General features: G+C 35.9%; 1 protein-coding gene and 1 pseudogene across 31 annotated transcripts in view; one reads left to right on the top strand and one right to left on the bottom strand.

Annotated features, from left to right (window-relative positions):
- Positions 1–13,892, bottom strand: part of Ptprd (protein tyrosine phosphatase receptor type D) — a 2,217,081-nt gene that overhangs the window by 1,018,321 nt on the left and 1,184,868 nt on the right. The window lies entirely within an intron of this gene.
- On the top strand, positions 4,052–4,145 carry LOC130884563 (U6 spliceosomal RNA; annotated as a pseudogene).

The following is a 13,892-nucleotide window of genomic DNA, read 5'->3' as shown; positions in this document are numbered from 1 at the left end:
GAGACCCCCATCCTCTTCTCTAAACAAAACAAAGAGAAACACCTCATTACATTTGATAAATATAGTGAGATTGTGTCTCAAGAACAAAATAACATCTACTCAAATTTACCAATTAAAATAACAATAGCTACATAGTTATTACAATGAAATACTGTTTTGATAATAATGTAGCATTGATCCTTGATGATATTAACATATAGCATTTCTGAAGCACTGATTAAAACAGCATTCTGGCAACCATCAAAACTAATAACCACTGTGACTATAACTGTCACTAACCTGAAGAAATAATTTTGAGGAATAATGTTGCATACAGATTCCAAATGAAAATTGTCCATAGCACAACCATGAAGTTGTATTTATGGAAAAACTCAAAATTAATTACATAATGAATACTTCACTAACAAATAAAATACTAAAGACATCATAGGTTCTATAACTCATTCTAGAACTTTAACCTTACGTGTTGAGGTACTTTAAACAGGTATCCTTTTGGGTGAGGATTTATGGGATGTTTTATTTTCTCTTTGAAAAGTATTGATTCTGGAGCCTTATAAATAAACAGCTCTGACCTATCTATTTGTGAATCATTGAGACCAGACTGCCCGTGGACATCAAATGATTTTCATTTCCTGGAGGTGAATCTTATTGAAGAGAAAGCAAAGGGAGAGCTTAATTTCTAATACCACGTGCAATTCCGAGAATCTGGCACTTAGAAAGACGGTATGCAGGTATGAGAAAGGAATTTAAAGAGAAAGACAGGTTCTTGCTCTTAAAACAAACCCAAACAACAAAATTCACAAGACACAGAAACAGGTAACTCTGGCCCATACCAACAATATTTCTTATGTAATGGTGACTCCAACATGTAAAGTTTTACAATTTTAAGTAACAAATGAGTAACAATATGAAAAAATACTTCTAGATGAATAAAAAGAGATTATATCAAGAATCGATAAAATAAGATCTTTTGTTTTCAGTAAATCATTCAATAAAATGAAACAGAATTAAATATATTAAGGATAAAACAAAATCAGACTGATCTTTAAGTAAAGGGATATTGACTTCTGTTGACTTTTGTATATTTTCTCTATTTACTTCTTAAAATGTGTTATTGATTTTGAGACATAAAAAAATTTATTATGATATTTTAATAGACTAGCTCCTGAATATGTTCCAAAATTCTAAAATAAAGCATCCCTGTAATTCTTTCTCATAGTTTCTAGCAACTCTATGTATTCATCCACTTATGTACTTGGTAGTTCAACTTTAGCTGCATAATTTTCTAATTAATGGTAAAATGGAAGAAATGTGGAAAATAACAATATGTTCCATAACAATAAATTTCATGAAAAAATATATATTCCCTGTCCTATAGAAATAAATTAAGGAAACCAATTTAATAAATATTACTGTGGAGTTATTGCAATTTATGCAGCCTTACATACAATTTTAGTTTTGTTAAAATATCAAAAATTTCTACTAGAAAGAATTAGAAATACTATAAATTTTAGTATTCAGAATTTTAATTAGCAGAAAACAGATGTTATTACAGAAAAAAAAGATTATTTCAAGAGTACATTATATTAACTGTTTTTGAAAACAAAGTCTAATGTGACCAAGGTTTTCTATATCCTGAAGGTAGGGATTACTGGTCTGGGCCACACACCTAGCTTATCAGGTGCTGATGATTGATTTCATGTGTACTAAGCCAGTTCGCTACCAACTGAGCTATGCTCCTTGCCTAAGTACATTAATTTATTTAATAGATTATAGTAAACAAAAGAACACAAGTGTAAAGAACTTCTGAAAAAAATGTGAAAGATTTAAAATGGTAAAAGAAGAAAATAGTTAAATTTAACAATATAGATGTTTTGGTTTAAAATCATTTCTCTCATCTTAAATATAAGTTATAATGCTAATTAAATAGTCAATTTTATTATCAATTTTGGAAATGTTTACAAATTCCATTTCTCAGTATAGTCTGTGTTATGCAGTAAAATTCTAAAATATATAATCTTTCAATGACGTCCGTGGAAACTTTGTTACCAGGGCATAACATGCTGAGAAATTAGAATCTAGGACTTTGTAGAAGTAAGCTGCTCCCATTAACACTGCCAGAGAAGTGTTCATTCAGGAAAAGAGCTAGCATTTCTAGGGAAACAGAGGACATCATGCCTTCACATACGTGCAAACTAACTATAATGTGAAAATTAATAAATTGCAGTAATAAGATAAGGTGGCATATGGGTTCCTAGCATAAGCTAATAGGATCTACTTTCCATCTTTCTCCAAGCTGTCATTCCGAGTTCTTTGGAACATTTCATTTTCTAGTATTCCATGATGAGGAAAAGGGTGTGACTTACCCTGATCTAGTGGAAGGTATGTCTGAGTGATCAAATCATTGAAAATGCACCCTTGGCCTCTCGAATCTCACACATACTCAGGATGCCTCCCATTTCAGTATAAAAGCATATTTGCCAAATTATTTGCCAATTTTTATATTTGTATTTCAAATTAAACCAACAAAATAACTGGTCAAGGCTCCTACAGTAAAAATTAGACCTGTGCATGAATGTCAGTCCTCCGCTTATTGACTGTGTCCTAATGAGATTGTTTCACGTACTTGAGACTTAGCTTTGGCTGCAGAAGCTCTGGCTTCAACTGCGTATGAATCTGGGATTGATCTGAATCTATGTGTAAGACCACAGCACAAATCTGGCACAGACAAGCTACTAAGGGCAACCAGTATTAACTCTCTCATCCTTATTGATTTCCATCTGTGTGACATTTTGAGCAATACTGCTATTTGCTCCTAGGCTGAGCCAGTCTCTACGGTAGTAATTTTCACACAGACTGGCTAAGAACTAAGGCCTCGAGGAAGAAGTGTTAGGACAGTAGAGGGAGGGTGAGAACTTGAAAAGTCCTGTTCTATTTTGGAGGGAGCAATTGAAATCATAGTACTGGACTAGCTTGAATTGCTGGTGATCACACTGTGGCTAAAGTGTCATCAATGACATGTCCGGAAAATGTTCCTGCTTTTCGGTATTCCAGGGTTCTGTGATTAATGGTAGCTGAATGACTTACCACACACTTGCCATTTGGATAAATATTAGAATTGTTACTCTCTAGGAAAATAAAAAACCCAGCCTGTAATCACACCTATATGACATGGAGTCCTGTTTTCCTCCTTATCTTTGCAAACACTCAACATTACCATGTTTGCCAATAATTTTTCCCTTGTAATCCACATTATTTCTAGCCACAAAGCTACCTTTCTAGAAATACTGCTTCTGAGATGTATGCAGGCTACAGGTCAAAACATTTCTCAAAACCCATGTAGATCAGTGTGTCTGATCTACACTCACCACATAATATTTGGCAGTTATATACACATTTCACAGTTGTGCCAATGCAGGTGTGACAATTTCTAAGTTTGAGTTTTGGTAACTTTTTTGTGCATGTACACATGTGCATCAATGTGTGTTCAGATATGTGTGTCTATATGTACGCATGCATGTGGAGGCCAAAGGACAATCTCTGGTGTATACTTCTTTTCTTTTGGGAAAAGGTGGAGTCTCTTACTGGCGTGGAACTTGTTAAATAGACTAAGTTGGCTGGCCAGTGGGCTTTGGGGATTTGCCTGTCTTGGTCTCCCAAACACTGGGGTCACATTGCATACCAACACATCTAGCTGAATGTAGATGTTTTTTTAATACACAGAACATTTTCTGACAGATGTAAGTTTTATAAAACTATTTGCCATTACGGTTTGCATTCATTTCTCTTTGTTTGTACAATATATTATTACAGAGTTGGTAGTAAAAAGACTAGAAATTAATTGTTTAACAGATGCTGGAGGTCAGAAGGTGAAAGCAAGCACCACAAAGCTGCAATCAAAGTGTAAGCAAGATTCTTTAATCTGAAGGCTCAGAGGGAAAATCCATTCCTTGTCATTCTGAGGTCACCGTATCTCCTCTTGTCATCACACTGTTTCTGCCGTTCTCTGCCTAGATCTGCCTCTCTCTGATAAAGACCTGTGTGATTGCACTTGCTTCAGCACCACACAGACTAAAATTAGAACGATACAGAGAAGATCCCTCTGCAAGGATGACACGCAAATTTGTGAAGCATTCCATATTTTAAAAAAAAAGAAAAGAAAAGATATGTGTGATGGCATGGGAGACCTATTCGGATAATGCTCGGTAATCTCTCTGCTTCGATGTATTCTATTACAACTGTAATGAGTGTATAAGTTAGGAGTCACTGACACCAAAGATTAGGTAAAATCTTTGAAGGCTTTAGTCAGTCCAATACAACCTCTTACATTTCATGCTAAAATAAAATAAATAAGTTTGTGACTCTATACATGTTATGAATATAATATTTAATCGTGTATAAAGCAAATATTTCTCTAAATTGGTCTTTTATCTTTAATTGTGCTTATACTTTGAACCATTGTAAAAAGTACTCAAAGGTGACTTAGTTTAATAGAACAAAGTTGTTCAACAGTAAAAGACATGGGAAATAATGATGAAGTATTACAAATGGATTAAATATTAGGCACTAATACAACAGTGAGTAACCTGAGTCTAGTTTAAGAGTCGTAAGTGAAAGTAAATTGGAGATGATGACTGTGCATTTAGAGTGTTACCAAGGTTACCTAAGGTCTTTTGAAGCAATCCCTGTACCCTCACTGATGTGCTTGGTTGAGGGAGTAGCAAGCCGCACACACAGTGACTTGGGCATGGCCTGTAGTGCCATCATCATTCTGTTCTGGATATTCTATGTGCTTTCGTGAGCTTAAGACTGACCATCAGACTGTTGTTACAGACATAAGGCTGTACAATCACTAAAATGGTCACAGATGAGAATTGAATATGGTTATTGTAAAAGATTTCTCAAACAAATAAATATTTTGAGAATTACTCAACAAAAAGAATAAGTGATGGAACCAGGTAGTGGTAGCACCTGCTTTTAATCCCAGCACTTGGAAGGCAGAGACAGATGAATCTCTGTGAGTTTGAGGCCAGCCTAGTCTACAAAAGCTAATTCCAGGACAGGCTCCAAAGCTACAGAGAAACCCTGTCTCAAAAAACCAAAAATAAATGAATAAAAGAAAAAGAAACAAAAATAATGAGTGATGCTAGGAAGGGATGTTCTAGGGTACATGGGAAGTGGAATGTGAGAGTCAGGCAGATATGATAAAGACACATTACAATGTTTATGAAATTGTCAAAGAAAAAATAAAAAATATTTCCAAGAATATTGTTATGACTTCAATTACTAGAATTTAAGAAAAAGTAGTCCAGATTAAATACAGGTTTATAACAAGACTTGATTTACAGTGAGTGCGTATGTATGAATATTAAAATGTATATCTTTCAAATGAAACTTTTTCTTTTAAAACAGACTTTTCTCATTTTACATACTAATCCTAGTTCCCACACCATCCCCTCTTCTTACCCCACCTATCTTCTTGCTACCCTAATTCCCATCCTCTCCTTAAAATGTGTAAGGCTTCACATGGGGAGTCAACAAAGCCTGGTGTATCATTTTGAAGCAGGACCAAGGCCCTCTCCTCATATCGAGACTGAGCAAGGTATCCCCACAAAGAAAATGGACTTCAAAAAACAAGTTCAAAGAATAGGAATAAGTTCTGGTCTTACTGCCATTGACCCCACAGACTGCTCAAGCCACACAACTGTTACTCACAAGCAGAGGGCCTAGATTGGTCCTATGTAGGTTCTCCTGTTATCAGTCATGGGTCAGTGAGCTCCCACTAGCTCACATCAGCTATTTCTTTGGGTATTCTTGTCATGGTCTTGACCCCTTTGCTCAAATTATTGCTCCTCCCTCTCTTCCACTGGACTCTGGGAGCTTGGGCCAGTGCTTAGCTGTGAATCTCTGTATCTATTTCCACCAGTTACTGGATGAAGTTTCTGTGATGACAATTAAAGTAGTCATCAATCTGAGGTTAGAGGGAAAGCCAGTTCAGGCTCCTCTCCACTATGGTTTAGGGTCTAACCTGGGATTATCTTTGTGAATTCCTGATAGGGCAGAAGGGGAGGGAGGAGAAAAGTAAGGGGGAATGAGAACATGAGGGAATGGGGATGGCTGAGATGGGGGAAGGACAAAGAGGGAGAGCGAAGAAAGAGATACCTTGATTGAGGGAGCCATTATGGGGCTAGCAAGAAACCTGGCACCCAGGAATCAAATGAAACTTTTAAGACTTTTAAGAAAGATTTGTCTGTTTGAAAAGTTTACTATATCTTTTTTTTATTTTAAAATAGGATATTTTATTATTTTTTTTCTTGCTGATTTTTTATTAATTAATTAATTTAATTATTAAAGATTTCTGCCTCTTCCCCGCCACCACCTCCCGTTCCCTCCCCCTCCCCCAATCAAGTCTTCCTTCCTCCTCAGCCCAAAGAGCAAGCAGGTTTCTCTGCCCTGTGGGAGGTCCAAGGACCACCCACCTCCATCCAGGTCTATTAAGGTGAGCATCCAAACTACCTGGGCTCCCACAAAGCCATTACATGCAATAGGATCAAGAACCCATTGCCATTGTTCTTCAGTTCTCAGTAGTCCTCATTGTCCATTATGTTCAGCGAGACCGGTTTTGTCCCATGCTTTTTCAGTCCCCGGCCAGCTGGCCTTGGTGAGTTCCCGATAGATCATCCCCATTGCCTCAGTGTGTGGGTGCACCCCTCGCCGTCCTGAGGAACATGGGATGTACTCACTCATATTTGGTTTCTAGCCATAAATAAAGGACATTGAGACTATAATTCGTGACTCTAGAGAAGCTAAATAAGAAGGTGAACCCAAAGAAAAACATATAAGCATCCCCCTGAATATTAACCTTCATCAGGCGATGAAAGAAGACAGAGACAGAGACCAACATTGGAGCACTGGACTGAAGTCTCACGATCCAAAGGAGGAGCAGAAGGAGAGTGAGCACGAGCAAGGAAAAGTTTACTATATCTTAATGAAAAGACTTTCCCATCTGAAATATATATATATATATATATATATATATATATATATATATATATGTTCCTTGTACAGTCAAAGGTGGAAAAAACCCATATATGTATGTGTGTGTGTATATATATATTCATTCAATGGAATACATGGAATACTATTGAGCTAAAAAAGAAATACAGTTCTTACAATGGTATCACATATGTAAACTTTCCAAACAATACACTGAGTGAAATAAGAAACGAGAATGGACAAGTGTTACACAATGCTAATTGCCTAAGACCTAGACCTACAGAGCGGTCAAATTCATGTACAGGAAGCAGGGCAGTGGTTGCCAATGGTGAGAAGGAAGGACGATCAGTAATCAGTAGAGAATTCAGTCTAGACAGTGAGAGTTCTGGAACTGAGTCATGAGAAGAACAGCACAGCGATGCTGACGCTTTCAGTGTCAGTGAATGCAGAACTAAAAGGGTTAAAATGGTGAATTTTATGTTATGTCTATTTTGCTACAATAAAACAGAATGTGTCAGTTGGAGGAGTTGTCCTTGCACAGTGACAGTCTTCAATTATTTTCATGATACAAAGCTTAAGGATACTGAAATTGCTTGAAGAAGGCCTTATTATTAGATCCTAACATTTTATTATACTGATTCATTTTTATTGTATTACATATTTCAGTGCGGAAATGTCTGAATTCCTCTGTACAATGTACAAGCTTGCAAAAATACTGCATTTAAATTCTCTTTCCTGCAGTAGTCTGTAAGGTGTGTAAAACAGCTTGTTTCCCACACAAATGACTGGAATACTATTTCCACAGGAGTGGTTCATGAAGTTTGTGTTCGTTTTCAGATATAGGCAATTTTTACTAGGGTTACTAAAAGCCAGTCTCTCATTTATCAAGCAAATTATGCTTTAAATTACAGTAGGTATGCTAGTATTTTACATGTTATTGTAAATTAAAATATGAATTAAATTTTACTTATGAAACCAAACCTTCTAATGTAACTTAAAAGAAATTTGACTCTAATTATTTAATTAATTATTTACTAAACAAATTGACATTCAATGTAATGAAACATTTCCCAAACCTGAGAGAATGCTAAGATTTGGAGAGAAGGAATCTTTTTCTTAGAAATGAGTCTAGTCTTAGGAGAAATAAACATTAATAAAGACTTTTCAAAAGCTTTAACAGTGCTCTAAAACTGGAATAGAAACCCTTTGGTCTCTAATTAGAAAATGGAAATCACTTAAGTCTTAGCAAAAAAGAAAAAATAAAAAGACTAACTCCAATGAAAAGAGGAATCATATACAGAGAGTGGAATGGAGTTCTTTATTTTCATTAAGAAACTCAGTAATCATGCATCATTAAATATCAAGAGAATTCACAGTTTTGCTCTGAGACTAAATTTCAGTCTTTGTTATAAGAAAAGAACTAATTAATAAAAAAAATAGAAAAGAAAATCAAAATCACCTTCTTGGTTTAAAAGCAAAATCATCAAACTAGATGTCAGAGAATTGATGTCAGCTGTATCAACATGGAGATAAAACACTTTTCAAACATGAAATATACTTGCTCAGAGAACCAATTCAATTCTGTAAAAAGCATCTACACACATGTGCATTTACATTCCTATATAGAAACAGATTGGAAATGTTGTGTATGTTAGGGGAATAAGAGCCACACAAGAATGAAGCAGACATGCCCCTCTAATAGGAAGTAATTTCCATTTTAAATTTGCTCCAGATCTCATAGATGTCATAATATGCCTATTTGATTCTCAGCAAATTGTCCTCATGAAGCCCCTGATATTAAAATGTGGCTATTTGTCACCTACTGAGGAAAAGGAAGGACAACAGTAGCAGCTTTTTAGTGTGGGGTCTAACAGAACCTGTGGCAGATAGAGTCAACCTAGTTATTCAGAAATTGCAGGAAGAAAACTTCAAGTGCAGTGCTGAGCAAGTCCCAGCTCATACAAACACAGCAGGCATATCCCTGGTGAAGGTGAAATAGCTTCCTCTAAGTTTGCTTATATGCTCTGTGTCTTCCTTTCTAAGCTCTTTGGTGCCTCCTTTATTAATTATTTTATATTGTTCATTATCTTGCACAGTAATATCTCATCAGACATATTTTCTGCAATTTTTTGTGGCTTTTTTCCTTATCTCTTGGAACATTTAATGCTCATGAAGTAGGACTCATTAATGATGCATGGACCATGCTTTGTTGTATATCTGAATGGTCCATCCCATGCCTCTTGTGTTAGGAATATCTTTTATTTTGCATAAAATTAATATGTATAAGTATGTAAAATATATATACCATCATCTACAATTAAGCACATTCTTTCTTTACTATTCTGTAAAATCTTCTACTTGTTAGACTTAAATGTAGGAACATTATATTTTTATTGTTCTTTGACTTATTTCTTTAAGTATTTTCTTTTTATATGATGACTAGGAAAAACTACTTATACTATTCTCCTTCTTTATGAAGAACTTTTAACATTTCTTTATAGAAAGCTCGACTGGAAAAACCTATGAAACAGAACAACACTAAAAAGCCCCAAATCCTCCATTTCTCAATGTGTGTATTCCTGAGAAATATATTTTTGTGTTCTTTATTTACTCAGGCATTATTTTTCAGGTACAGAGTCCTGTTGCTTAGTTTCTGCTTTTGATTTCCTTTTGTGTGGCTTGTGTGTGGTTGACGGGGTCATGGAATTGCAGACTTTACTCTTGATAGTCAATCAGTGCTGCTTCCCTTCTGACTTCATTGACATCATAGCACTATAATAATATTTCAGCATGGTTTTACATTTTCCTCAGTTTTCACTGTGTGGCATTCTGGAATATCTTGGATCCTTAGGGAAATTCTCAGTTGCTTTTTTTTTTTTAAGTATTGCAGGAAGTATTGAGTAGAGAGGGGCATGCATTTCTGATAACTAATTATGGTGGCTGCATAGTGTGGAATAAATATGTTTGGTCATGTTTTGTACAATTTAAGAAGTTTTCCACTTAGCCATGTGGTTAGCATGTAGATGTCTCATTGATGTTTTCTGAGGAATACTTGAACATTATTAACAGACTGCCTCAGAAGTTGGTTTGACAGGAAGAAAGTCAATTTTCAGCTTTGAGAAATCTTCTCGGTGCTCAGAACACCCTTACATGTTCCAAATAGCTATCTGAATACCCTGAGTTCACAGGGTAGAAAACTTGGGAATTGTTTTATGTCAACCTGTTTTTATGTCTTCAACTCCTTTAGGTCCCTGCTGTTGCTTGACCTCAACTGGTAATCTGTATGAAAGGAAATCAAGACTTCTCAATGACATCATCGAGAGGGTAGTCATTCAAAAATGTAGTGTTTCCTCTCTGAACTGTGGATTTTCAGATAAAAATCCTGTTACTGCATTTCCAAGGCTCAAAGCTCTTGAGCAGCATACTCACTGAAAAATTCAGGCTGTCTAAACTGTTCCTTTTTGGAATACCCCATCAAGAATCTGTTGGGCTTTCTAGTGCTTTCTGACTCTGATAGACCACTAAAAGCTGCCAGGTGGTATTTTCACCTGTGTCCTGCCAGAAACAGCAGAGTTTTTTTTTTGTTTGTTTGTTTGTTTGTTTTTTTTTTTTTTTTTTTTTACAGAACATATATTTAACAAAGAGTGATTCACTTTGGCTTCAGCCGGGGAAGGTGAACTTGAATAAAGTGTTTTAAAATGGCACTGCCTACTTCAACAAACCTGTTTCATGAAAAGAAAACCAGGGAATGGACTCACTTCTTTAGAGGCCCCAAAATGCGAGACTAGTTCCATCTGACAGTCAGAGAGTTTAGAAGTTGCTCAAAAGGGTTGACAAGGACAGGATTACTTTTGACATTAAGATAGCTCATACAAGTAGATCCATTCCATCCTGACAGGTGGTCAGGATATGCAAACGTACTTCTGCTCCTTCTTTAGTAACTATGGCGTCACCTGGGGAGTGGCTGCCTTCAGGACCTGTGGTCTAAGGGTGGCTTCACTGCCTAGACAACAGAATGCTAATGATTTCATGTCTCAAAGATTTAAAAAAATTAACTGTTCAAGTTGTCCTTTGTATCATATTAAATAAGTTTTTTGTTACCTACTTCTCCCCTCCTTTTAAATTGGCTATGAAAGCATATGGAAAAATAAAGGTCGATGATTATTTCAGTATTTATTGGTACTCCCTCTTGGTACCATTTTCTATGGTTCCTATTTTATTATTTTCACATATTTCTTTGTATTCTTTACTAATATTTCTAAATCCCCATGCCCCTTCCCTGGGAAGTGTTGGTCTTGTAGAGGCTGAACCCCAACATATGGCAGCCCAATGTGATGCGGTCACTGACACACTTCTTATCACACTTTTCCATGTTCCCACATTTCTTAAAGATTTGATGTTTATATCAGTAAAGTAATTTGGCTAGAAAAATATTTTCCAATGGATATTAGCGTGTTTTATACTACATATCACTGTACTATTTGTTATTAAGAAGTGACACAAATTTAGAATTATTTAACTTGTATTTTTTTAATGAGAACATGCTTATATTCTGTAGTAGCATCTATTTCCAAATTTCCACAATTAGCAAAGGTGTCTGTTCGCTACAGCCACTCCAGAACTACTGAAGAGCAGCAACTGCCATAAACCACAAAACTCATTGTTCTAAAAAGAAGAGAACACTTAGTGTTTTATTTCTGCAAGAATAGTTAAATACCTGTCCCAATATAATATCTGAAACCAATCTTCATAGAGTCAGAATTAGCCAGAAAGCTCTGCTCATATATAAAACATTTAATAAATCTATGCTTGGTTATACTTTGCAAACAAATGCAGTATCCTACCATCTACCTTGACATCAGACTGTGATGGATATGAACACACTTGATTACTTTATACATTTCATTAACTGGAAGATGTATTGTCCCAAAGGAAATACCAAAACCAAAACCCAAAACAAAACCCCTCACCTATTTCACTCTTTTATTTTGTCAAGCTAATTCATTGGTATGCAATATGTATATCTTTACAATGAATGTGTCGTTAAAAAGATAAATAAAACAAAGTTGTCAAAAATTTAGATTTGGTTAGCTTTATATTATTGTTTGTTTAAGAAAATCATACAATATATTGTGAGTGTATTTACACCATCATTCCCAACTCCTCCACAATTTCCCACTCCATTCACCCGGCACCAGATTCTCTCTGACTCTTCTTTCCTTCAAAGCCTTCACATCCAGAATACATTAGCCTATTAATCCTGCACATGGGCTTAACCTGGAGTGTGGTAACTATACAGGGGTCACCCGATTAAAGTACATTTACTTTCCCTCTCCCTGTAGGAATCAGATGACAGTGAGACTGTGTGCTGTCCCTCTCCTGAGTTCTTGAGGTTTTGTCTGTCTTGATCTTGTGCAGGTTTTGTGCATGCCATCACCATCATTATGAGCTTGTATGTACATTCACATTGCATGTATTACAAACCCTGTTTCCTCAGTCACCTGCTACCCCTGTCTCTGTTCCATCTTACTACTACCCACTTTTGGGAAGAGAACAGTGACAACTGAAGGGAGGGGTGCAACACAGCACCCCTTGTCATTTTTGAATTCTCCAAAGTCTCTTATTTGTATACTGACCAGTTGTGTCTATTACCGTCTACTGCAGAAAGAAGCTTCTCCGATTGGGCCTGGATTTAGTTGGATTTTCACTTTATGTGCAGCTTATTGCAACATTCTTTGTCAAGTTTACCTTGAGTTTAAAAAATTTTATGCTGAAAGGTGATATTTGAATAAAATCTAGGGAGAACAGCCCAATCTGAGGACTTCATTCAACTTGGCCATGTCATCTGTGTAGTCATGGAATCTGCAGTCAAAATTCATGGCATTTCCATTTACCTTATAAAATACATTCCTTGTAGGATTTGGGAACTTGTTGTGATAATGTTTCTAACAATTTTAATGTGTAGGGTATAAACAATTAGATTCCTTGACAGTTTTTAATTGATTGCTTTTTATACATGACAGTTGCTACTATTTCTTGTCATGTGTAGGTGCTGACTGGTGCCAAACCCAGACAATAAACTGAGACCTTCCTGACTAACAAGGGCCACTGGGACCTGCCATTGTGATGACTTTTTCATGCTTCACTATGTTCACTCGGATATTTTAATGATGTTTCTTTTGACAACTTGGAACATCCAGATTGAAGAACACACTAAAATACAAAATAGCCTTGCAATAATCCTGCATCTCTCATGTAGTTTCTAAAATTGTTTAATTGTTCTGGGGATGGGTCTCACTGCTAGACAAATTCCCTAGTATGTGAATGATACCAAGTTTATCCCCAGTTCAGCTAAAAGCATAACAAACAAAAAGCAAACATAGTTTTTTCATGACACTCCTTACAACTTCCTGATTTATAAACAACAATCACAGAATTTTCCAGATGTGGTATTTAAAATTGTTAAAATTCATGATTTTTTCCCTTGTGCTAGCTGGGAAAAAGATACTGTGTTGCCTACTTCTATCTATTTTATAGGTTGAGCGACACAGTGTCACAATGTAGACATAGTACCCCTATGAAAGAGGATGACTTTAACAATTGTTCTCTGGTTGAACACTATTATTACACACATTTGCTTGTATTCCAGCATTGTAAAGACTAAGAGGCTTCAGCCAAACCTCCATGCTAGCCAAGTCTCCCTGATGATGACATTTCACCCCTCTTTGGTGTAGAGCCTTCATGGTTCCAGAAAGTAAGATAAACCAGAGAAAAGTGGAATAAACGATAAAAGAGGAAGGCATGTAATGGCTTCCAGGCAGCTTAGAACAATAGTCGAGCCATCCTTGAAGACCAACATAGCGAGTAAATCTTTCAAATATATTTTCAGGAAAGCA

This window comes from Chionomys nivalis, chromosome 11 (assembly GCF_950005125.1).
Source record: "Chionomys nivalis chromosome 11, mChiNiv1.1, whole genome shotgun sequence".
Lineage (NCBI taxonomy): Eukaryota > Metazoa > Chordata > Mammalia > Rodentia > Cricetidae > Chionomys > Chionomys nivalis.
This window is presented reverse-complemented; position numbering and strand designations above follow the sequence as displayed.